Genomic DNA, 23071 nt, shown 5'->3' with positions numbered 1-23071 from the left:
ACCAGACTCAAGATGTCCAAAAAACGAAAGAAAAAAAAAATCGAAGTGGGTACCGGCTTATGACATAACCGAACAGTAAATCTATAAGTCTTTTGGGGAATCGGATACATGGAATGCGAAATGTACATCTTGGGTGACGATCTTCTAAACGCAGCGGTTCCTTTGTTTACGGCGAAGCAGTGAGATAAGACTTGCAAGTAGAACGAAAGAGCTTTAAAAACCCATGGGGACGGCTGCTGAAACAGCCAAGATCTTTACGGGTTTCTTTATTGTACTGGATAAGGAAAATATTAATGCTCCTCCGCCATGAAAATATAAGGAGAGTGCGCCCCTAGCGAGACGGTCTGATTCCTTGGACGCTAACAAAGGTCTCTTCCAGGGGTCAGAGGAAACTTGTAGACGCTTGTGAAATAAAATAAAGAAAGGTCCTTTCCCGAGCAGCTTGCAGCAGAACATGGCGCTGCTTCCAATATGTCTTATTACCAGAGCTAATTTCCCCCCAGGGACTTAAATCTATTGTTTCATTCCTACAGCACAAAGCATTGGAAATCTGCCCTCCCATCGAGCGCCGGATTACAACGATTTGCAAACGCAGCACCATTTCTCCTCGATAACCGCCGGGTAATTAAGACTAAGCAATTTAGCCTCTCCGACGGCCGCAAAATGGGAGTGAGTTCCCAATCCGCTGTAATTCTCGGTAACGGAAGGGGTTAAAGGGCATTTCTGTTCTGGCGGTAATTAGGTTGACAGAGAATTGGATACTATGTGCTATTAACCTCACAGCCCATATAATACGTTCCCTGAATCTGTACAACCTGGAAAGTATCCACAGCGCTTAGAAACAGCCATTCTGGGGCAGTCACCATAGCAACCAATGGACTGCTCTTTGGATCAGCTGGCCCCATTACAAGGTTACCTACAGATAATTCTATTACCAGCGAAACTCCATGAAAAGGACATAAATGTGTAGATTATACTGTTTAATGACAGGTCACTTCCTCCCCTCTAGGAGGGCTTTTGACACCCAAAATGGGATCACTAAGGGTCCAAACTGGCCCAAATCCGAAGGCTGTTCTTTTTGATTTTGTCAACCCCAGCCTTGGCCATGCTTTTGTGTTTAGCTACATGATTAAAGGCCATAATATTGGACACTTCCATATAAACTACAAACTCGGCGGGACTGGGTAGATTCTTCGGGTGAACGGACAGATCTTTGGAGGTCTCCCTGAATTTAAAGTATCAATTGATCTATGAGATAAGATACATTTGTATCTTTAAAACAAAGCAGCTTGGCAGGTGCCCTGCCTCATTACCCTGAATCCTTAACATAACCAAACTCTCCTAAAGTATTGGATTTACAAGAAAAAACAGCCATTTGCGTTGCTCTCCTACAACCACCTCTTCCACGAGTCCCCTCGAACAGATCGCTGTTGACGTTAATGTAAAGAGACAGCTCCCTGGCAAACAGGAGACCGCTGTGCTGACAAATTGGCCCCGGGCCTTCAGCTGAAATGTGTTTGGGTTCTCGTACTAATGCCAGCAGGTGACGGACCAGCCATGAAATGACCCCTTTGCCCTCCTTCCTATGCGTATTCCGGACCCCGCACCCAGGCTCTGTGGGTTTAACCAGCCTTGCCTTATCATGGAGGAGGAGGTAGCTCTTGAAGGCAGGACAATCTGGCTTCACAGGAGGAGAAAGATGGTCTGCCTGGCCTTTTGTCTACGCAACCGATCAGGGGGACTTTTATTTTGGAAAGTTGCACACTCTCGCTATGCTTTGTGGCCATAAGGTGGCAGCCGTTTGCCTTTAACGCCTCTATCTCCTTCCCTCCTGGCTCTGAGGCCTACAAGCTGTCATGAGAGGCCCCAACAACCTCCTTCCTACCTCAAACCCTTGCGCTTGTTGCCCTGGCCCAGTCTAACAGCCCCATTTAGTGAGTTCCCCAGCTCTTGTCCACCTCTACGCATCTCAATGACCACGACCGGTTACCTGGGTCGGGGCGGTCTCTGCTTTTATTTCTGCTAAAAGGCTGGTGCTGCATGGTCTACAAGATGAACAAAGGACCCAATGATCGTCCAGCTGCATGGATCATGGGAGTTGTCGTTCATCAGCTGTAGGCAGTTAACCTGTAGTGATCTCTTCGGTTTTACCCCTTCTGTTTACCCACGTTCCTAAACTGGGCATGGGGGTTCCTACGAGACCCTCTGAGGGTCCCCTTTCTCCTAATTCTTCCTACAACCCTCCATTATTAGGCTGGAGTTGGTAGGGTGAGAAATATAGGGTAGAGGAAACGTTTCTGCTCCCACTTAGTGATGACCCTACCGTTCATATAACCCCTGCCTCAAAATGCCCCATAATGCCCTCTTACATATTACTGATATTAACTAATGGGAAGGAAAAAAAACCCAAAAACCCAAAATCCAACACTTTTTACATTGTAAAATGGGATTTATGCCTTAAGCACATCCTCACTAGATGGGTACGTAAAATATTAACGTATGCTGAAGGTGAATCACCTGGACACGCGTGTGCATGTAACTCACATGTTCTTTGTGCCCCTAATATCCTCTTATTTTTCTTCCTATTTCTGGTGATTTATGATAAAAAAGCCAACTGTCTCCCGGAATAGTCATAGTTTATCCGAGCATTTTCTGAAATGGAATATCGGGGCACTCTGTCACGGATACAGTTACTCTTGTGTTCCTTTTGTACAGATGGTCGCCGAGCAGGAACCTACTATATCGACTGAGAAATTTGGCAACTGGAATTGTGCAGACCTCGTATTATCACTCACAGCTAACACGAAAAAAAGCCAAATGTCTTTTTCTTCCCCTTTGGTCGTAAATTTGGACAATGAAGCGTAGATCACTCGGTAATTAGGCTTCTGGGTAATCGCCGGACAAGTACATTTCGTGTCCTCGGATGACCTCCCACTATTGATGTGCTGGGATAAGAGAAGAAATATTGATTATGATACATGAGGTTGCTTCGGCTTCCATCAGCCGACCCCTGTAGTTTATCTCATCGCTCTCCCCTGCTGTCTCTTGACCGTAGAACGGGGAACAGATGGGTTTGTCCTATCATGTGACTTCAGACGACGCTTAGAACACTAAGGATACAGCATTGGGTCTTCTCTGTTCACCTTTAATGCCACCAGGCCACAAAATTGACAATATTACCATCAGGGCCAATAATAAACGTTAATATATATATAATACGTATAGAGTATTTGCTCAGGTATTGATCGTATCGACTGCTTCTACCAGCCTTAAACCCAGACTGCAGCAGGAAACATTCTGTGATGCTAAATAATTGAGAAACATTTTATGTATTATTTGTGGAGGCATAAGGTTACATGACTTACTTTCATCATATAGCCTGATGGTGTACTTAATGTCCCAATAATATTCAGATAAGATTAAAGCGCGGACTCCGGTGGATTTTACTGCATGTAAATTGGTGCAGGCATTCTGTAGTTATTGGAGTTAGAAACCGAGAGTTCTGGCTCCTTTAACTCCGCCCCCAGCTGGCTCTACCAAAACAGGAAGTGTACCTTAGTATGCTTCCTGCACACGATCAGCAGAACTCTAAAATACAATTTTGGGGTCTTAAAAAGAGCTTGAGCTCTTCATATAAAGAAGAACGCAGAAATTCGGGAACTATGTCTTTATAGAATATATAATGATCCTCTGCTCATTATGGGGGGTATTTCTAGATCTCTAGATCTAGAATTCATCTTATTTTGATCTCAGATGAGATATCTTTTATATATATTTTTGCTATAAAGGTTTATAGTACATAAGAGTTTTTTTAAGACCTCAGAGGTCCCTTCCCCAGATGCACCCATCCGTACAGGAGAAATTTGCTTAGATAAATAAAACGGCTCTATTTCAATACAATCAGGAGGGAAGATAATGAAATTCTTAGATTATTAACCACCACTTGGCTTTTATTTAATTGCCAGTTAAGGTTACGGCTCAATGCGAAGTTTGGTGGAAATGTTATTTATTTTTTTAGCGAGAAGCCAGCAGGAAACGGGTCAGTTTTGTGTCTTTTTGGTGGAAATATTACCAAAGAGGAAATATAAGCTTCACGGGGTACGAGTTTAACGCGCTCCTTTGCATCTCGCATTAATTTCGTTATGAAGAAGACGAGCCGCTGACATATTGAGTAATTTGCGTTCTTTCTTAAAGCTTTTGCCCACGGTGGCAAATGAACTTAGGGCCTGCTGTGGTGCCTTGGCAGGGGTGGCTGCGCATGCACAGCGCGGGAGCCTTGGTTTACATGGGCAGGGTGGCAACATCATATACAAGAAAAAAGATGGTACGAATGCCTAGGAAACAGGCCAAGTTAAGATTTCTTGCACATATGTTTAGTTGCTCCCCTCTGGGCCACTGGAGGAAGTTTGGCCCTTGCTAGCAGCCATCTTTTTCTCTCCGTGGAGCAGCTTTAATGAGAGCTTTGACATGTCATACAAGTTAATGTGTCAAGTTACAGCTTGCAGGGGCCGCATTTAACTGCATGGGGGACACAAGCCATCCCAGCACCCATAGGAAAACAGCTCCAGCGGCTGTACGGCAGATCCAGGGTGAGTGGCCGCCGCCATGATAGCGGCCACCTATGCGTGGCTTGAGCGGCCATGTTGCTGTACGGAAGAAAGCAGGCGCGTACCCCAGTGCGCATGCACCAGGTCCTTAGGTTCCCTCGCTCTCTTAGTGGCATAGAATGGGTTTGTTGAAATAAAAAAAGGGGAGGCGTGGTCTGTGGCGTCAGCGGAGGAGGGCGGGGCTACGCTCGGGGCAGGAGCCATGGCCACACTGGATGCTGAGGTGAGGGGGGACGGTACGGGGTGCCGGAGCTGGTCCCCGGGGCCCCCAGGAGCCGGGGAGGGGGAGGAGACAGGGGCGGCCTGTGCGCGGTGTGAGAAAGGCCCCGGGCCGTGAATGGGGTATAAGGAGCCGTGGGGCGGGGGTGCAGACACAACACAGACACACAGCCCATGGTGCGGCCTCATGTGTGCCCCAGAAAGCAACAAATACCCCACCTGCTGCCACGCAGTGCATGCCCCTCTACATCTACCTGTGTACCCCCACTCTAACTTCCTCTTCCGGTGTACCTCAACATTATGCCCCCCCCCCGCTGCATCACCATCTATCTCGACCCAGACCTATGTAGTTATCCCTACACCCTCCTCTCCCTGCAATACCCCTAAATTATACCCTACCTGCTGTACCCCCCATATTATACCCTCCCCTACCTGCTGTACCCCCCTTTATTATACCCTCCCCTACCTGCTGTACCCCCCTTTATTATACCCTCCCCTACCTGCTGTACCCTCCATATTATACCCTCCCCTACCTGCTGTACCCCCCATATTATACCCTCCCCTACCTGCTGTACCCTCCTATATTATACCCTCCCCTACCTGCTGTACCCACCATATTATACCCTCCCCTACCTGCTGTACCCCCCATATTATACCCTCCCCTACCTGCTGTACCCCCCATATTATACCCTCCTCTACCTGCTGTACCCTCCTATATTATACCCCCATATTATACCCTCCCCTACCTGCTGTACCCACTATATTATACCTATCCCTGCTATAACCTCCCCTCCCTGCTGCATTAACCTTCTGTACCCCTCCGATCTATATTATTACCCCTGTTCATGTACCCTCTGTAACTACTACCCTTTCCTGATTCTATCCAGAATCCCCAATAATTACAACATCCATCCATTTAAGGCTCTGATTAACCCCCGCTTTACCTGCCTGTACAAGTCTGCGCTTTCTCCCCGCTCTGTAGATTACGCCTCTATCTGCTTTATTGCCCCTACCCCTGCTTTACTTGCGCCATGTCTGTCCCATACAGTTGCTGTTACTCAAACGCTAACCCCCATCATTGCCTCTACGTATCCTTCACCTTCTCCTTTTCGACGGGCACATATGACTTTTCCTCCTCCAAACCTACCTGACCATTAACCTTTGTCACCCCAGCCTTGATGGACTATGTGTACCCATAAGTCATAGCCGGTCATCTGACTCGCAAGGCATCATGGGGAACGTAGTGCTGTAAGACTTGAGTGCAAGGGGCTTAGTTACACCGTCCCATCTCCTCTGGGCTTCCGTCCATGAAATCACCGCTTAAATGGGGAGTTAATTATGTTGATATTTCCTGTTCTGCAACTTTGTGGAATATCGTTGGAGTTCTTTTCACATTTCAGTAAATTCCATGTTTTGTTCGCTGTGTTTATGGTCGCTTGGTCACATTTGTAACCGTTCCACAAATCCAACTAGGGTTCTACATAACGCGTAGTCCTACTTTTAGGGAGCGGAAAGCTTCTCCTTGCCCTAGACATTGTTGTAAACCCGCAGACCAAAGAACCGCACAATACTCCAAATTCCAGATCTCTACAGGTTCTGAAATGTCATTACATTTGTTACACCGGCCGTGTGGTAATCATATAAACGGGGGTTCTTTTGGAACAAAGAACGATAAAAGAATTCTTTTGGTTGTGGGATATTTCAAACACGTTGTGGAATCACCACACAGCCCGTCGTTACACTATCGCACTTCGATACAAAATGTATTCACCATGATTGATCCTTAACGTTCAAAGGCTGCATCCAATTTGGGTTTGGGTTGAGTAGGACACTTGGTCTTCCGTTGGCATTCTGCCTACCGGTTTGAAGGTGGTACGTCCCACCGGCCATCTGCTGGAGCTTAGGAGCATGGTGTGCACCGCCACGTAAGATGGGAGGCATCATACAGAATGTTCTACCGAAAAGATTCCATTTTTAATTAGTACTTTCAGGGTGCATCGCTTCCAATCTCTATTTCCTTCACATGTTGCGTACAGAACCTCGTGTTACAGTGTACCACAGATAAATCTATACAAAAAAAGAAAAGCCCACCCTAAAAAGTATATAAAATCAGATTCCGGGGTGCTGCTGGAACGGCTGATATTTACACACGACAAAGTGAGGATTCCATGGATAAATCCTGAGAATTCCGTCGCAGCGGATGACCGTATATCGCTTATCCCGCCACTTTGTCAAAGTACCCCGAAGTTCTAACATGGCTGTATTGCTTACAATAGAGCTGAATCAGTATTGCTCATTTTAGAGCTGAATTAACCCACTGAGTCCCATAATTTAAAGGCCTCCCTGGACAGTAATGACGAGGCACAGATAGTTTTAGATAAAAGGTCCATTTACGTTTGGTTGATTCGGATTCAGTCACTTCAAACTTGTTGTATTCTGGTGGATGCATCTCAATTAGCATAAAAGTTATAACTTTCCTAGACCCTTCAAATACTCTGTTTTTACCCCAAATAGTTTGAAAGCTCAATTGGAAGGGCCAGTTATATCAATTCTACAATATGTAGGCTGATTTTACCATCAGGTTGAAGGATCACTAGACCGAAGTATCTGGTCTACAAGCCGCCGGTGGAACATCTCAGACTTAAGAGGTTCTAAGAAATAAAAAAGGGAGCCTTAGAGATTGTATGGCTGCACAGATTTCATTGCTGTTAAGGGCCGAAGATGGCCCACCTGTGGTCTAGTGTTTGGTGACACTTGAAGACTATACTCGGGGACCATTGTGGCCTTTCTAGTCTTCTAAAATAAGGCTTGTCACCACTTTTCCTGAAGAACCTAGCTTTGTAGCTCGGTATGAAGGAGCAGAATGTAGGCCAGGAGTGTTGGTTACATTGTATCCCGGCTCGTTACAGACTTGCTGATGCTATTTGCCTGCTTTTCTGGGGTCTTTTAAGTTCCTTACAGACCCCTCTACCACACAGGGGTTTTGTTTGATGGGCAGATCCGTAGAGCAGGGGATATCCTCTCGCCTTTCGGTTTATTTACAGTGTTTGCTTGTACAATAGGACGTGCCATGAATCTTTATCTGTATTTTAGGAGGTGTTCATATGTATGGATCAGATTTCAACCTTGCTCTCTGGACTGAATTTTAACCCTCCTCCTCCCATGTCCAAGATCTGTATTGTATTTAGATCGTTCCGGGCTACGCCTTCGTGTTTCCACGGTGGTCCTGCATCTCTCTGTACATAGAGGTAGAAGGACGTTTAGATGTTTTATTCACAGGTTAAGCCTCCGTCGCCCGCTGGGAATTTGCAGCAAGTCGTGGCGTTGTGTTGTGGTAATAGCGAGATTAATGTGAGCTCAGGGGACATGCGCCTCTGACAAAGCAGATACCCCCCCCCCCTGCCAGGTGTCTGTCCAGATGGGAAAAGCTGCTAGGGCAGATTATGGGGGTTTGTTAGATTGGCTTCACTCGGGTGGTCTGGTCCTTCTGAGCCCTCCAACATTTATCACCGCGCACACCTTCTTAAGAGCGTAGATAGCAAGTTTATTTGCGACTCCATGAAAGCCGATACTAGGTTTAATCCGGCAGAATTTGACATTTTTACATCTCCTTCCTCGTAGGGTTGTTACGGTGGGCGGCCCATTTATTTGTTTGCCTCCTTTGATGCCAGTTTATGAGATGGTATCTCACTTTTAAGTAATGTTACTTAGGGAGCAGTGCTTTGCGCATGGAAATCATTTTCATATTAAATCTACAGGCAAGCAGGCCCTGCGTATAGCCAAAAAGAAGTTAAGGCAAGATTTTTGTAGAAAGCCGGGGAATAGGACAAATCAGAAGTAACTTTTTAGGGGTTCCCGGCCTTTGCTGGTGAGATGTTAGCGTCGGTGCGTTAAGACTTTCACAGAACTAATATGAAACGTCTCTACGGTTTTCCATAATTTCCAGTCATTTTCTATGTATTGGATTAATGGTAAAAGTAATCAAAGTAATACTGCGGAGGTTGTTTAATGTATCATTCTTTTATCTCGATCTGAAGCTAGCAATCATATTTCCCTTTGTTGGTTGAAATCCATGTATAAATTGCTAACAAGCTTTTGTGAAACCAGGCTGAGGACCGTCCACGCATGGCCTTCTATCTCGCAGCGTCCACTAGAACTCGAACGGACCAAGCTTTCTTGTTTGGCAGAAAAAAATGTGATTTAATGAGATTCTGGAGATCATTATATTTATATTTGGGTTCCTTTATTAGAATGAACCATTGTGATTTGCACTGGTTAGTGGCACTTTGGGCTATATAGCGCTCATCAGGTATCGATGGATCATACTACCTTTGACCGGCTGTGGCCAACGATAATTTGGTATACGGCACGGAAGCTGCAGGGTGCCAGGTATACCCTAGACCGTTTTAACCCTCCGTGGTGGAACGTCACCGAATCGCTGTAGTGTCACGGCATGTTTGAGGTATTTTACTATCCCGGATAGGCCTGACTCCGGTATCCAACCTCCTCCTTGGGGTTAATTTGTCAAATTAAAAAAATAGACTTTTTTTCCTCGTTCTCTCCAGTCAGTGGTTATATCATGCGCTTAGTGATTTATGGGGTAATAAAGCAGCGGTGCAGGCGGCTTCTGATATAATGTGGTCTCAGGCCGGTGAGAGGGGGGTCATTTGGCGTTTTCTCTCTAAACTGGGAGTTTAGCTCACTTTGCGTTATGAAAGGCCAATAGCGGCAAGTTTCTCCGGCGGGGGAGAGCTGAGCCGGCCCTGTATAATGCATTGAGAAGCCTGAAGTCATCTCACTGATTTAACTATACATTATACAGGGCCAGCTCAGACCTTCGTGCAGGTCAGTCCTTCATAATCTATATTGAAATAAGAGTGCTGAATGCTCAACAATCCTATAAACTCCTTTTTTGTTAATAAACACCACTGGGGGCTATCAGTTTTTCCGCGAGTGCTCTCCTCATTTGTTTTCCATGTCATGCAGTTAAAGGGCCACATCAGTCCCTGCCTGTCCCGTCACAGTTCTGCGGGGGCTAAAGCAGCTGAAGATGCTTTTACTGTCAGAAAATTGCGCTTCCATTACTGTTCTGATAGCACACATGTGATTAGCTGCTACTATATTCATATTGATTTTAAAGGGAGCTCAGCTTCCATTAATTAAAGGCTACTGAGCATGTGCAGGAAGCTTACTCGAGTACACTTCCTGCCTTTAGTAGGGGCATCCGGGGGCGGAGTTAAATGAGGCAGAAGTCTTGTGTTCTAATTCCAGTAACTGAAGAACGCCTGCACCGATTTGCATGCAGTAAAATGCATTGGGGTCCTTAGGCTCCAGAATACATTTAACATGAAAACAGTCCCTTTAATATCCTTCACTGATGGGTTTTCTTTATGCTCTAGGGGACAACTGAGAGCCTTTGACTCGTTGGAGTTGAAGCTCCATCACGCTCAGCCGTAGGAAGGTGGTCCAGCTTGCTTTTCATGCTCTGTGTAGTAGAAAATGTTTGACTATAGCCTGGGACATCCCGGGCCTGTCCGCTGATGCCCTCGCCTTTAATGATTGTTGGGAGATAAGTGGCCGCTCCTGCCCCATGGAGATCTCAGACAGCAGCTGCCAGGCCTGATATTAAGTGTCTCAACGTGGCCGCTCCCTACTTTGTATTCAAGGGTTTATTTTGTTAACTACTCATTTAGGATTTGGTTGATTCTGCCCCAAATGAAACACAGAAATTGCATTCAGGTGTACCCCAGGCTGCTGTCTCTTTAAACTCCCTTTTATTTAAAGTGTCCCTTGAGGTTTTCTTCAATCATATACCTTCAGAAAGGCCATTTTTTTTTTTTTTAAACAAAATACCGTTTGTAGATATTTAAAGGATACAATGTTACCTTTCCCTAACTCCGCCTTTTACCTAATTTGCATAATTATTCACTCCTCTCCACCTACTTCCAACTGCTCCATCTGAAGCTTTCAGGACATACCATCTTCCATCACAGGGTGGAATAAATTAATGGGGAACAGTAACCGAGTAAATCAGGTGAGAACGAATGCCCTCCCCCGTGAGTAGTTGGAAAGGTAACGTGCATTTTGTCATAGGGGCCAGGAGAACGTAGAATGCGTAGTAATCATGAGAATGTATACGAATTACAAGCTGCCGGACAGCGTTCATCAAGGAGTCCCTGCCGCATGTGGGCATCTACTTTTTAGACGGCCGGCTGGGGTGTGTTCACGTACGAGCTTCACCGTACAACCCCCAGCGTTAACAGATTCCATTAAAGTTTAGGAATATAGAATTTCAAAAAAAAAAACATAACAATTTGGCCCAATGTTGGACCCACCTGCCGGAGGTCTGTTGGTGTATTAACCTCTGCTGGAACACCGTAGCATTGATCTCGCAGCCTTCCCTAGGACACCTAGAACATATATGATGAAAGGTTCTATTCCAAAACACAATCGATTGTTGAAACCAAAAGAATATATTAGAAGAATAAATTAGAGAGAGAGAGAAGCCGTGTAAAGGGTTTTTTTTTTTTTATTTCTAAAAACACGACGGTCCCCGTGATCCAGTTCACGCATTAGTACAGCATCCGTGAGCTGGTTTGGTGCCGTCCGGAGGAGCTTCTGAGCACGCTCCCAGCACCTGCCGCTAGATGAAGCGTTGGAGCCACCATTGTAGGCCATGGCTGAGGTAGGACTTGTGATCTGAAGCATTAACGAGGTGGCCATTTAATGCCGTATCAGGTTAATACATAAACACACTTTCCATCCGTCCACTTCTTGTCCACTTACCTTCTCTCTTGTGTTTCAAGGTCTACAAATAATGGCATTAAACATGACTTGGGCCCCACTGATTTCCTTTCATCCCAACTTAGGTTTTTAGGGTTCTAGCAACGGTTTCATGCTGTTCTAATGGGGGGTAAAACCAGGGGGCTGTTGTATCTGAGGCTGAAAAGGGTAAATCATTGGGTTGGGGTGGATCAGCCACAGACCGGTCTCAGTTTGTACCTCCTCTGATTTAACTCTATTTTGGGTGAAATCCCAGGCTTTACACCCCATGTGGCTGCTTGTAAGGCTGACTTATGTTTCAGTAGGTGGTAAGAACGTGGGTTCCTTGTGTGTCCGTCCGTTACTGAAGAAAGCGGTAGACTTGTTATTGCCCCAAGGGCACCCTGATTCATAGTATTGACCCCCCCCCAAGTCTACAATACGGTCACCATTGTAACAATCATCACATCTCTTTTGGCTGAACTCAATGGACTTAATCCAGATACAGACAATGGCTTTTACAGGAGACGCCAATGTCACCAATGAGCCGGCTAGCTCTTGGTATGGCTTATTCTTCCAGAACGTGTTCATTCGTACATTCACACCCCTGTAGCAACCAAAGGGTTAAACACTTTTGGTTCAATTAAAGCCCTTCACCTGTGCTGATGATGTGGGATCTCTCTTAGCCTTGGTTGAAGAAAAGGGTTTCGGATCAAACAATACTTTGACCTAAAATCATCTACTCAGCTGTCCCCTCCTTTTGCCCTATAAGTGCTTACCTTCCCGGGGAGGAAAAAGCTTGCGTGAATGGCCTTTAAAGAAAACTGGTTTTAAATATATACTTAGTAGCAACTTGCACAGCACATCGCATGGATCAAACTATTGTGTACGATGTGTGCCTTTTATTGCCATTTCTGCCGTAACGTATAGGCGACGTTGTATTTTAAAGACCTTTGTTGGATTTGTCTTATTGGATAAACGGGGGAGAAATAGTAAATGCTATGGCACCCGTGACAGAGAGGTGAGGAATGTCACAATTTCGCTGACAGATTATCCTGTTGCCAAGGAAACTCAGATGTGGCCTTATTGCCTGAACCGGCAAAAACATTTTTTTTTTCATTTTTTTTGTTCATACGTTCCCATTAAGCATAAACGGATAAACTGGAGTTAGTATAAATATGGAATTGCGTACGCCTCCCCGCCGCCGTGTGTAACGCTTTGCCGCGCGGTCCGTGTTTCAAACACAAACCTCACAAATAAAATAGGTTGAGTCAAACATAGACCTTTAAACGCAGCCGCTGCAGACGTGTTCATCGGCACTATAGGGGGCCCAGAGGCGCTATTATAATGTAAAGAATGGGTTTCTCAGGCATCGCGGTGTTAAAGATACAGTATCACTGCACTCGCTTCCATTGGTAGGAGACATCTTTGTGTTAAACCAGGACAGAGACCGTTGTGTTGCATTGTTTATTGTGTTGACGTAGAATAAGAGGGCGAGTGTCTTTACAGAGAAGTCCATTATTTGATTAAGGTGCTTCCTCTCACTGTAATTGGAAGATGGACCTCAATGTTTGGGGAAGGAATCCTCCGCTGCGTGCATTAGGGGCACGATCTGATAAGTAAGTCGGTGATGTTCGCTGCTGTCATAGCTATGACGCTTCCTCCTCCTGAAAGCTTTTGGCTATGGCTGCGTGAACTGAGCATGCCTCGAGTCCGGCTGCACCCACCGTCTGCTAGGAACGTGAGTCTGGAACGAGGCTCAGACTTGAAGTCTGGATCAGGCAAGGAAATACGGCTGGACTGGAGGGTTCTGGAGTCGCCGCCAACGTGGACATGTTGCTTTTCTAGTGGAGGAGACCCCGGCGTGGTTTCTGTAAGGGCTCTGTGCCGCCTCTCTCCCCGTTTGCATGCGTGTTTGCCAACTGGGACGCGTCTCGCGTGTTTTGCATGTTGATCTTGAACTCATTACGAAATGCTTAAACCTGGCTGTGGATTGTGTGTGACCTGTTAATCCAGCTGCTGCCGTCGGGCCGGTGCTGGGAACCGGTCTGTGACACTTACTGGTAACCATTACCCAGGTTGAGGTCTCTTTGGGGGGGTTTTCATAATTGATGTCCCCTGTAAGGCATCGTCACCTGGTTTGGATGGCCTCAATGCTTGGACTAGTACGATTCTTCATAAATTGGAAACGCAATCCATAAAGTTCTATTTTCTTCTCCGGAATCTCCCTTGAGTTCTGCAGGTTGACCAGCTTTCTCGGATAGGCAACGTGTGTCCCATCTACAATGTCCCGGGTGGGCTTCCAGATGCCAATGATTTGGGGTCCTCCTTGAATCTTTGATTTCATTTGTGAAGATCAAGAATTCGTTTCCCTAATAGCCACGGTTAACGGGTTGATAAAAAATATATTGAGTATTTCTTGTTAAAGAATGTTTTTTGCTATTCTTGGATTCTAGTTACTATGTTGCGTGTATTTTATCTTTGGAATATCTGGGTTCATTTGTAACCAGTTGGGTAAGAATTGGCCTCGACTGGGTTTATAATTCTATTTCTGACGCTGTGTCGCAGCTCTTCCGGGATCCTTTGTCCATTTCTTTGACTCCAACAACATTAATTAAATAGATACAAACCCCTTAAAAAAAATGAGGCCGTAGATCTTGTCTTTTGTGCTTTTAGAGGGAAATTACCAGAATTCAGTGTTTCTTAGACTAGAAAGTATTAAGTCTTGAGACACGAAAGTTCTAGAAAGTTTAGGAGCAACTTGTACCGCTTTATTTCGGATCGCTCCCCGCATGTTGAATTTGGTCGGCTTCATATAGATAATGAGGTGGGAAACCATTTAAGATATTCTCGTTCTCCGTCTCCCAACTGCCTCCTTATTCACGCAGAAAATGTACAGACACATTATCCTCCCTTAATGGCGCATGGGATTATTAGAAACGTCATATTCGCATTGTTATATCTCCTTTGTTAACCCTTTGTTACTGCGTAGGGACTGCTTCAGGTACAGTTGGGAAGAGTTTTGTTATTTGGCTTCTGTGTATCCCCCAAAGCTAGTTACTAATCGCCGTCAAGAATACGGATAAGGAGTACAAAATCCTTATTTACGGTAACACTTTTTTTAATTACATTTCTGACTAGTTACGTTAAATTTATATATCGCCAACAGACTCTGTAGCGCTGTTACAATGGGATACAGTGGCTGTAAATAAGACAATTTAGATATTAACATGAGTATCTCTATTCAGAGGTCACCCGCAAGGTCACTATGGATGGTTTATGGGTTTTTATTATGGGGCTATTATTTTGTTGCCCCCCCCCCCCCTATTTTCAGGCGAGGGCTTTAGATGTGTTATTGAAGTGACGGCTTTGTTTGCGATAGATAAATGATGCTTTTAAGTCGTAAGAGTGTAGGCCGGCTGGCATTCAGGAAAAGCCCACCTTTTTGAAGTTGAATGTCGCCCCCACGTGTCGGGTGGAAACCGTGCTGCAATATGCTTGTATTTCACAGCGACTGCTAAAAATAATAAGAATAATTTTTTTTAAAAAAAGACAGTTTGCCCAGTTTTGGTTGCATTAACCCATGCCTTGCATCAGCTTTCTGGAAATGGACTGAGAAGCGACCCCAAGATAACGATCTGTAGATGGTTTTAACAAAAAAACACAAACTTGAGCTGTCCTTGGTCTACGCAGTTTTTTTGGTTGGTTTTTTTTTGGGCCCCAGTGGCTGTCTCTTTTGTGGTTCCCGGCCGGTTTCCGGAGCATGCCTGCTTTAAGTTACCTATAGAGGGAGCCGGGTCATGTGACTCTGCAGAAGCTTTTGTGGACCAAGGAAGAGGAATTGCGAGCAGAGCACGTTCGCTGACTCCCACAGGCCTGTATATACTGCTCACGCTTTCCGGGAAGGCTATTTATCTGGGGCTGGCAAAGAAATCACAATCATTTCGGGTCACCCAACCGAGGGCCACATCACAGAGCCGAGTGAAGGCCGCTTTTGGCCAGCATTGTTCCTCTCAGCTTGGGTTGTAGGCTACTTTGCAATCTTTCCTTTGTCACCAAACTGTTCTAGAATGTAGACTGCTTCTCGTTCGCCGCGGCTCCTCGCTCCCGCGCTCCGCGAGCTCGGAATGTTGTGGTTCCGGGGTCTCTGCTTTTGTTACGTTGTATCCGCAGATCAGGCTGTTAGTTGCACCCGGGCTTCCCGGAGGTGGGACGCGTTCTCAGCTCGTAGATGTTGAGTTTTTGAAATCTTTCTGAGATAATCTACGTCTCAAAGGATTTCTTTTAAATTTTATAGACTTCAACCGCCAAAGCAAAACCACAATCAATCTGGATTTTGCCCGAGCGTGGTTACGCTTTTGTCTTTGAATTATTTTCCCTTCCCTGGCAAATGGGTTCTTCTATAATGTTTATTGTTCTCTACATCATAACCATCTCCAGTCTCTGTATTGATCATCGCGTCCAGTATTATCTGTTATTAATATCGTACCAACAATTCCCGCCGCACGTCTTACGATACGTTATATTCAAGGGGAATATAAGTGTAAAACAATCCAAAACAGAGGGGAAAGAGAGCCCCGCTCGCAAGAGCTTACAATCTAGCAGGAACGGGGCGAGGAGAAGCATAGCGTATCTTGTGGTGGATCTGTTGTGTAAGCGGAGTTGCACGCTGGGGTGTGGATATCTCTCCCTTCGTTTTGGGGGAAATACACGAGATACGCATTACAGGTTTGGGGCTTGTACCATTCCATGCGCTCTGTCCCTTTAAATTGCATTTTTTACCAGCCAGATTGCATTTTCTCACTCTTTTCTTGGGCTGCGGTAGCGCTCGGTCCTTAATTATGTATATGTTTGAAAAAGTAGGGCATAAGACCATCTTCTGCCAGCAATCTCCATGGCATTTCATGGATACCACCTCCTACTCCTACTACCAGCCGAGGGACGGTGCCCCAAATATATGCATATTTTTGCACTTTATGGATATTTTTTAAGCAATTTTCTGTCCTATGTGTCTGCAACGTATTTTTCTTTTTCCGATCCTTATCAGCTCACCCGGACTGGCCTTCACTTTGTCGGAATGGGTTAATGCCTCAAGTTGCCAGTTTCTTTGTAATTCTCCACCGTGTTTTTATTGTTGCTGTTTTTGGCCAACAAAGTGAACTTTTTTTTTATTGGATAATATTGAAATTCAACTGCCGTAGACTACAATTCCTATGATGCTCTTCCAGCCTTAAGGACGCATCATGAGTATTGTAGTTAACCACTCCTGCTGTCATTGGAGCTGTCGGTTCTAAATATTCCATGTTTCATGCTAGATTAATTAGCCAGGAGTCCGGTCTATGGCTGCTCGGTGCTTCTGGCTTTCCTTAAGCTGCGTTTAGTAGTTATCCCCCTATTATCTGCTGTGTCCTGCCTGCTCTGTTACTGAAGGCATGTGCTCTGTGCTTTTGGGTCTCTATCCCCCTTGATCAGAGATACCTCTAGGAATCCTACATACTGCCATTTGTTTATACTGTATCCAGGGCCAGGCCAGATCTTACCCCCCCCCCCTCGGCCCATCGCATAAAACTCTAATCAAAAGCAAGAGTGTTAATATCATTAGGTCCCCCTGTTGGCTTCTAAGGCCTTTCAAGGTCCATGTGGGTTTCTGTGATAAACCCCAAAGCCCCTGTCTGTTTCCCCCCCATCGGCCGTTGCCCCTGCAGTCTGCACATTGCATGAAATGGCTGCGGAGTAGTGAAATGGTGTCCTCGTTGCTTGGTCTATCAGCAGGGGGAGCTCCATCTCACGCCGGCTCACCCAGCATCTGGATCACTCGCTCCTCTTGCTTTGAGTTCTCCTCCAAGACTGTTTGCAATAATCCAGGTGACACCGTTTGCCCCCAAATCTAGAGATTACCGGGGTCTGCCCCCCCACCCCGGTTCACCGGCTTTTATATTCCACCGTTCTGTTCTCTCGTAACTTTTCCAGCCAAAAGTTCTGTTTTAAAGCCTGTTTTGTGTAAGTGGCTCTCGTGGAAACGCGTTCTTTTGCTTCTTTTCTCACGGTAACAATGAGCAGCCCCTACAGATCTGGGTTTAAGAAGCAGCTGCCAACGTTGGTGAGCGTTGGCCGTCTCCTGACCAGGACTCGATGAGTCCTTACGCGTAGCTCCAACTAGTTTATTTCTTTTTGAAGCCCCTAGCATTTCCTGCCCTAATCTTGCATTTCTGCATAAATTAGTCCAAACCTGGACTTAAAAGATCCCAGGTTCCCAGCATGCATTGTTTTTACTATTGTCTTGATAATACGGCTTCCTACACTTTGGTCAACAGCGGCCGTGAAGTCCGGCATTTAGGAAAATGTCCCTGAACCGGTGGGTTATTTGGAAGGGCGCTGCACGAGTAAGTACATGAGGAATTATCGGAAATGTATCTATTAGTAACGGCTCGCGTTGGGTCTTAATGCGGACGTCAGAATTGTAACGGGTGATCGTTTAGTGCTTAAGTTGTACTTTCTATACCGTGATTCCATAATGGAAGCCTGCGTAGCGTGTAAGAGCAGCCGTGATTTATAGGATATGTATATAGTGTATGTGAATGTTTCGTTCTCCTGTTATTAGTAAAGAGATCCAGCCAAAAGAGGGTTAAAAAGCGGTCTAACTGGAAACGAAGACAAGCTGTTTCTCCGTCTCTGGATCCGTCCAGCTGTCCTTGTTTGAATTTGTCACCAACCGTCTCCTGAACGTTCAGGCTTTGTGGCCAGCTCGGCTATCACCCGCCGGCACGCAGGACTCGGTCTGATACGGGAGCGTCCGTCGGCTTCACCGTCCCCTCTGTACAAACTAAAAATAATGGAACCCAGGCGGAAGTATTAAGTAAAACCCAGCCGTATCCAAGCAGCGTGGGGGGGGACTTTCTTGTGCCTTTTCAGGCCTGTGTGGGTTTTGTGGACCAGCGGTTTCTTTTACTCTCAGAACCGACTGCACACAAGTCTTTATTTCGTTTCCACGAGGGGAATAACCCCCTTGGGCTCCTCTGCTGACATTACTTTGGGGCAGTGTAACCGAGAACGATGTCTAGTTTGCGCATGTTGGATGCGTGTAAATCGAATAGATCCCCTTTTGTTTCCACGATGGGGCATTTGCATTATTCAAATACAATTCTTGAAACAATTAGAATTGCGACACAAAACCAAAAAGCGACGGCCTGTTTCTTTACGTAAACTGAAGAGTTTTTACGCAATACAGTGAAGACAGGGGCCTTGGAGTTGCTGAAAGGGAAGAAGACCTTTGGACGTACGTCGTGATGGGTCTGTAGCCAAGATACATAACCGGGGCTGGCCAGTAGGTCTCTGGCAGGCAGCTGAAGTACTGTAATTCTCATTACCCATAGGCAGCCTCTGCACGGCTTCCACAATGGCAGTTATCTAGGCCTGGTATTCCCTGGCAAAGCTTTCCACGAGGCTATTGTATATGATGGCCCTATATAAGTAATAAATATGTAGAATGTCCCGTGTTTGATGCCCGTTCTCTGGGTGTGATCACCCAGTGTGTGACAGTTTAGAGACTGTCCGCAATCTCCTTGTGTAGGTGTTAAAGGTTCGCCCTTATCCTACTTCTGTGTGTAAATCTACCTCTGCCTTTTGTGTCGATTAACCCAGTAGGCCTTTGCCAGAAGATGAGCGTTTCATAAAAAAAACCCAAAAAACAGAAGATTGTGTTTGTTGGATCCTTTATGTTTCCATGGGAGAAGCCCAACGTTCTAAAAGGTTCTAGGTGAAGGCCAAGGCTACTGAGTCCTCCTCCTAACGCTTGCAACAGACGGTTACATTGTTGCTGTCAGATACAACTTGAAAGGGTCACCAAGCTCATAAACAATGCAGTGAGGAAGTAGCTGTGTGTTCGCAGAGCATGCTCACGAGAAGCCTGTAGGGGGAGGTGGATGGGAAAGGATGATCTAATTCATTGCAATCCTTGGGATTGAAGGGAAAAAAAAAGACCAGGCTTCATTTTAATGACAGAGCAGAAAGGGTTCTTGAGGGATTGGCCCTGTAGGCCACGGCCTGCGATTCCGCACCTGGAGTGTGCTGTCTCTGTATCCTTTTTTTCAGCGCATGATCCGAGACCCATGGGAGGGGAGCCGTCTGTAATGTCTTCGCTGCAATGATTCATTCTTATCAGGTTGGTCTGAAGCCAACCTGTTGTCTGGCTCTCTGAAGCCTTCTCCTTCCTTAGACCTTTTATTTCACCCACTATAATTTTTGTTTCCTTTGTGGGGAGATTATTTTTTTTTTTTAGGGGATGGCTTTGGGGTTGCGGGGTTTTGAGGGCAACAGAAGTGGATTTCGGAGCACAAGGTAGATGCGGCATTGAACCTGCGTCGTGTGGATTTCTCGGTCTTAATTCTACCACAAGTGGTCTCCATGCGACGGCTTCATTATCTTCTTACCCGCCTGTGGACAGTATCCTTAGAACAGGGATGGCTGGACTTTGGCTCTCCAGCGATGGTGGACTACATCTCCCACAATGCCTTGGCAGACGGGGATAATGACCAGCTTGGTACAATTCCTCTGCTAGACACCTTTCCTGGAAGATTCTTTTAAAATAATTTTTGCTAAAACACCATATGGTGTTTGACTCTCCTTTGCTATCACTTCATAATACAGAGAAATAGAAAATAAGTCTAGGCTCTTGGAGAACAATCTGGCTTATTCAGTATTCTGAGATAATGGGAAGTCGGAGTTCCGGTACGGGGACCTCATTGTATCTTCTGATATGTTCCTAGGGGCCACAACATTCTTTGTAACCCGACCTCGTGTTTGCTGTTGGTTTGATTTCACTTCAAGACCCTGTTATTTGCAGAAGTCAAAACAAATAGTGCGTAGCTGGGGTGGAATTAACATAATACTTGTTCCTTGAAGAAGCTTGTATATTACGAGTCTTTACAAGTCTCGCAGGTACAAATGTGGAGGGCAATGGAAGTGGAATCTCTAATCTGGCCTTACCTTTCCTATGACCCCGGGCAACCTTTTGACCCTGTAACATGGATTCCTATGTTATCAGGACTAGAATTTCCACTCAATCGTAATGGGAAAATCTGGCAGATGGGTCAAAAAAACACCTAGTAACCCTTCGCACCCTGCTAGTAACTTTCCTGGTGAGCCTTGGATTATACTCTAAGGATGTCCCTTAACCAAGTTGAAGGGAGTGCCGATAAATGTATAGATAAATATATATTTTTTTAAATCCGGTAAAACTGTTTTGTAGGCCAGAAATCCATGGGTTAAACCATTAGATTATTAACTAGCAGTAACACCCTTACATTCCATCCCAGGGATCTTCTCCTCTCTATCCAGTCCTGATGACCCATGGCTCGAGTCGCAGGATTCATTTTGTTGGGAATGATTAAAATACTTCAGAATTTGTGCTGCTATGAATTCGAGCCCCAAATTAAGAAATCATTTTGGGGAAAAACATCTGTTTGTTATATCTTGAGGTATTCATAAAACACCCGATGTCTGGTCTCGGCTGACCCTTTGTTGGTGGTCCCAGTTTCTCCCCTTGGGTTTGCTATTGATCCTGCGCCGTCTACGTGTTTCCGAGGGGTCTCCGTCCCAATTAAAATCCCCCCTAATCCCTACATACTGCTGGATACTCTTGGTTTTTGGTTTTAATGTTTTGTTTTTTATTTGTAAGGGAAAATCATCATGTTGGTGGCTTTTGTTCTTTTATTTCTGATCATCAGACTAATTTTGATGAAGTTCCTGGAGATCAGATCTCCAGCGAGCTTCTGTTTTTTAGCCGGTTCCATGTGCTTGAGCCTCGAGAAGCCCTGCTAATCACCGTGCATTGAATGTAGGACGGCCGTCAGAAGAAGGCAGCAGGGACTCTTATTGTGAAAGCAGACGCTGCCGTGCTGTTGGCTTTTGTTGGGCCTGCTGTCGGCCGACATTTTCTTTTGGAGGGTGCTGTGCTTCACCCCCCCCCCCCCGCACACACACTGCCAATCACAAGCCTGCTAATGGGTGCCTGGTGGAAAGAGGGCAGGAGGGAACTTTTGCCTCTTGGGGGGAGATAAGAAGGTATGGCTTCATACAGGAAAGTTGCAGCAGCAAGTTGTGGGGGGAGGGGGGGATTAAATGTACAGTCAGCTGACCAAAATGGTGGGTGGCAGGGATCATGTGGGGTTGGTGTTTAGCAGTGTGCAGGTTTGGGGCAATTGTGCGTGCGATTGCCCCCTCTTATTTATAGCATGGTCATCATTTTGCAAAGACAAGGAGAGGAAGCGTATCCCACGTAGAAGCTGTTTGGGCTTTAAACGGAGCCTCGTAGGCCGGTCGAGCCGGACCTGGCCGCGTCGGTCTAAGAAATTCAGGTGTTTGTGTCTGAGATCACCGATAAGGTGAAAGGATCTTTGGACCTGCCGTGGTCACAGCTTGGGGGGGAGAGCTGTCTCTTTAGGTGAAGGTCCGTCTTCCCTTGCAGAGATGTGGACAGTTGGCACGTCTCTTGGGTAAGATTGCCTCGACTCTTCGTCTTATTTAAAGAAGAGGCTGTTTTTTTCTTTTATTTTTAAATGCACCGTCAAACGTTCTTGACTTCGCTAGGCGTCAATGGAAAATATATTTCGTCTCTGGGATTTGGGTCAGACGGGTCACATGACTGCTTCTAGACTTGAACATAAATCAGCAGGTACGGTGCCGTTTTTTATTTGATTTACTTTTAGCCATTAATTGCGTTTCTAAAGGCGGCAAGGAAAAGAAGAGTAAAATAAGTACGTTGGAACGTCATGTTGCCACGCGGACTAAAAGGAAGACGTAAGCCACTTTGTATCGGAATTATCTTCAGCTCCCTGGCGCCAGACTTTTTCTTTTTTGGATCTCAGACAGACTCATATCTGCCCATGACGGACAGACCCCGATGCGGGATACCCTGCGTGTTTGCAGCTCCTTTCTCTCCGGAGAGCTTCCCGTTCATGTTGAGCGGGGTCCATCGCTTATATCGACGTGGCTGGATCTGTTGCAGTCTGATCAACTTCATCAATCTAATTCTTTGACTCCTTGAAGAAGCCGGGAACGGGGTTTATGCCGGCAAAGGCTGCCCTCGGGCAACCATCGGAGAAAACTGCGTGCAAATATAAGCCTTTAAGCTTCTGGGCTCCGTCGAGGACCATCCGTCGGCCGAACTCGGTCGGTGTCTACGATCTTTGGCGGCCTGGCTAGCGCCGCATGGTCTGATGTTCACGGCATCCGGCATGTAACGAGTTCAATGAATGCTTTAAAAAATTTATTAAAATGTCTTTGCCGGTGGCCTCTTTTAAGTAAATGCGGCTCAAACACTGTTTCTGAGGCTCTGCTGCTAACAGGGCGACAAATTCCATGAATGATCTAAAAGCGGCTATTTTCTGGGGTCCATCGTGAGGTTAAAATGTAGAATTAAGATCCCAACCTACCTGCCAAGGGTGAGGTGCATTCTTAGGGTCCTACGTTGGACGCCGGCTGTA

Source organism: Sceloporus occidentalis, unplaced genomic scaffold (genome assembly GCF_023333645.1).
Source record: "Sceloporus occidentalis isolate IW3139 unplaced genomic scaffold, rSceOcc1.0.p SCAF_214, whole genome shotgun sequence".
Taxonomy (NCBI): Eukaryota; Metazoa; Chordata; class Lepidosauria; order Squamata; family Phrynosomatidae; genus Sceloporus; species Sceloporus occidentalis.
This window is presented reverse-complemented; position numbering follows the sequence as displayed.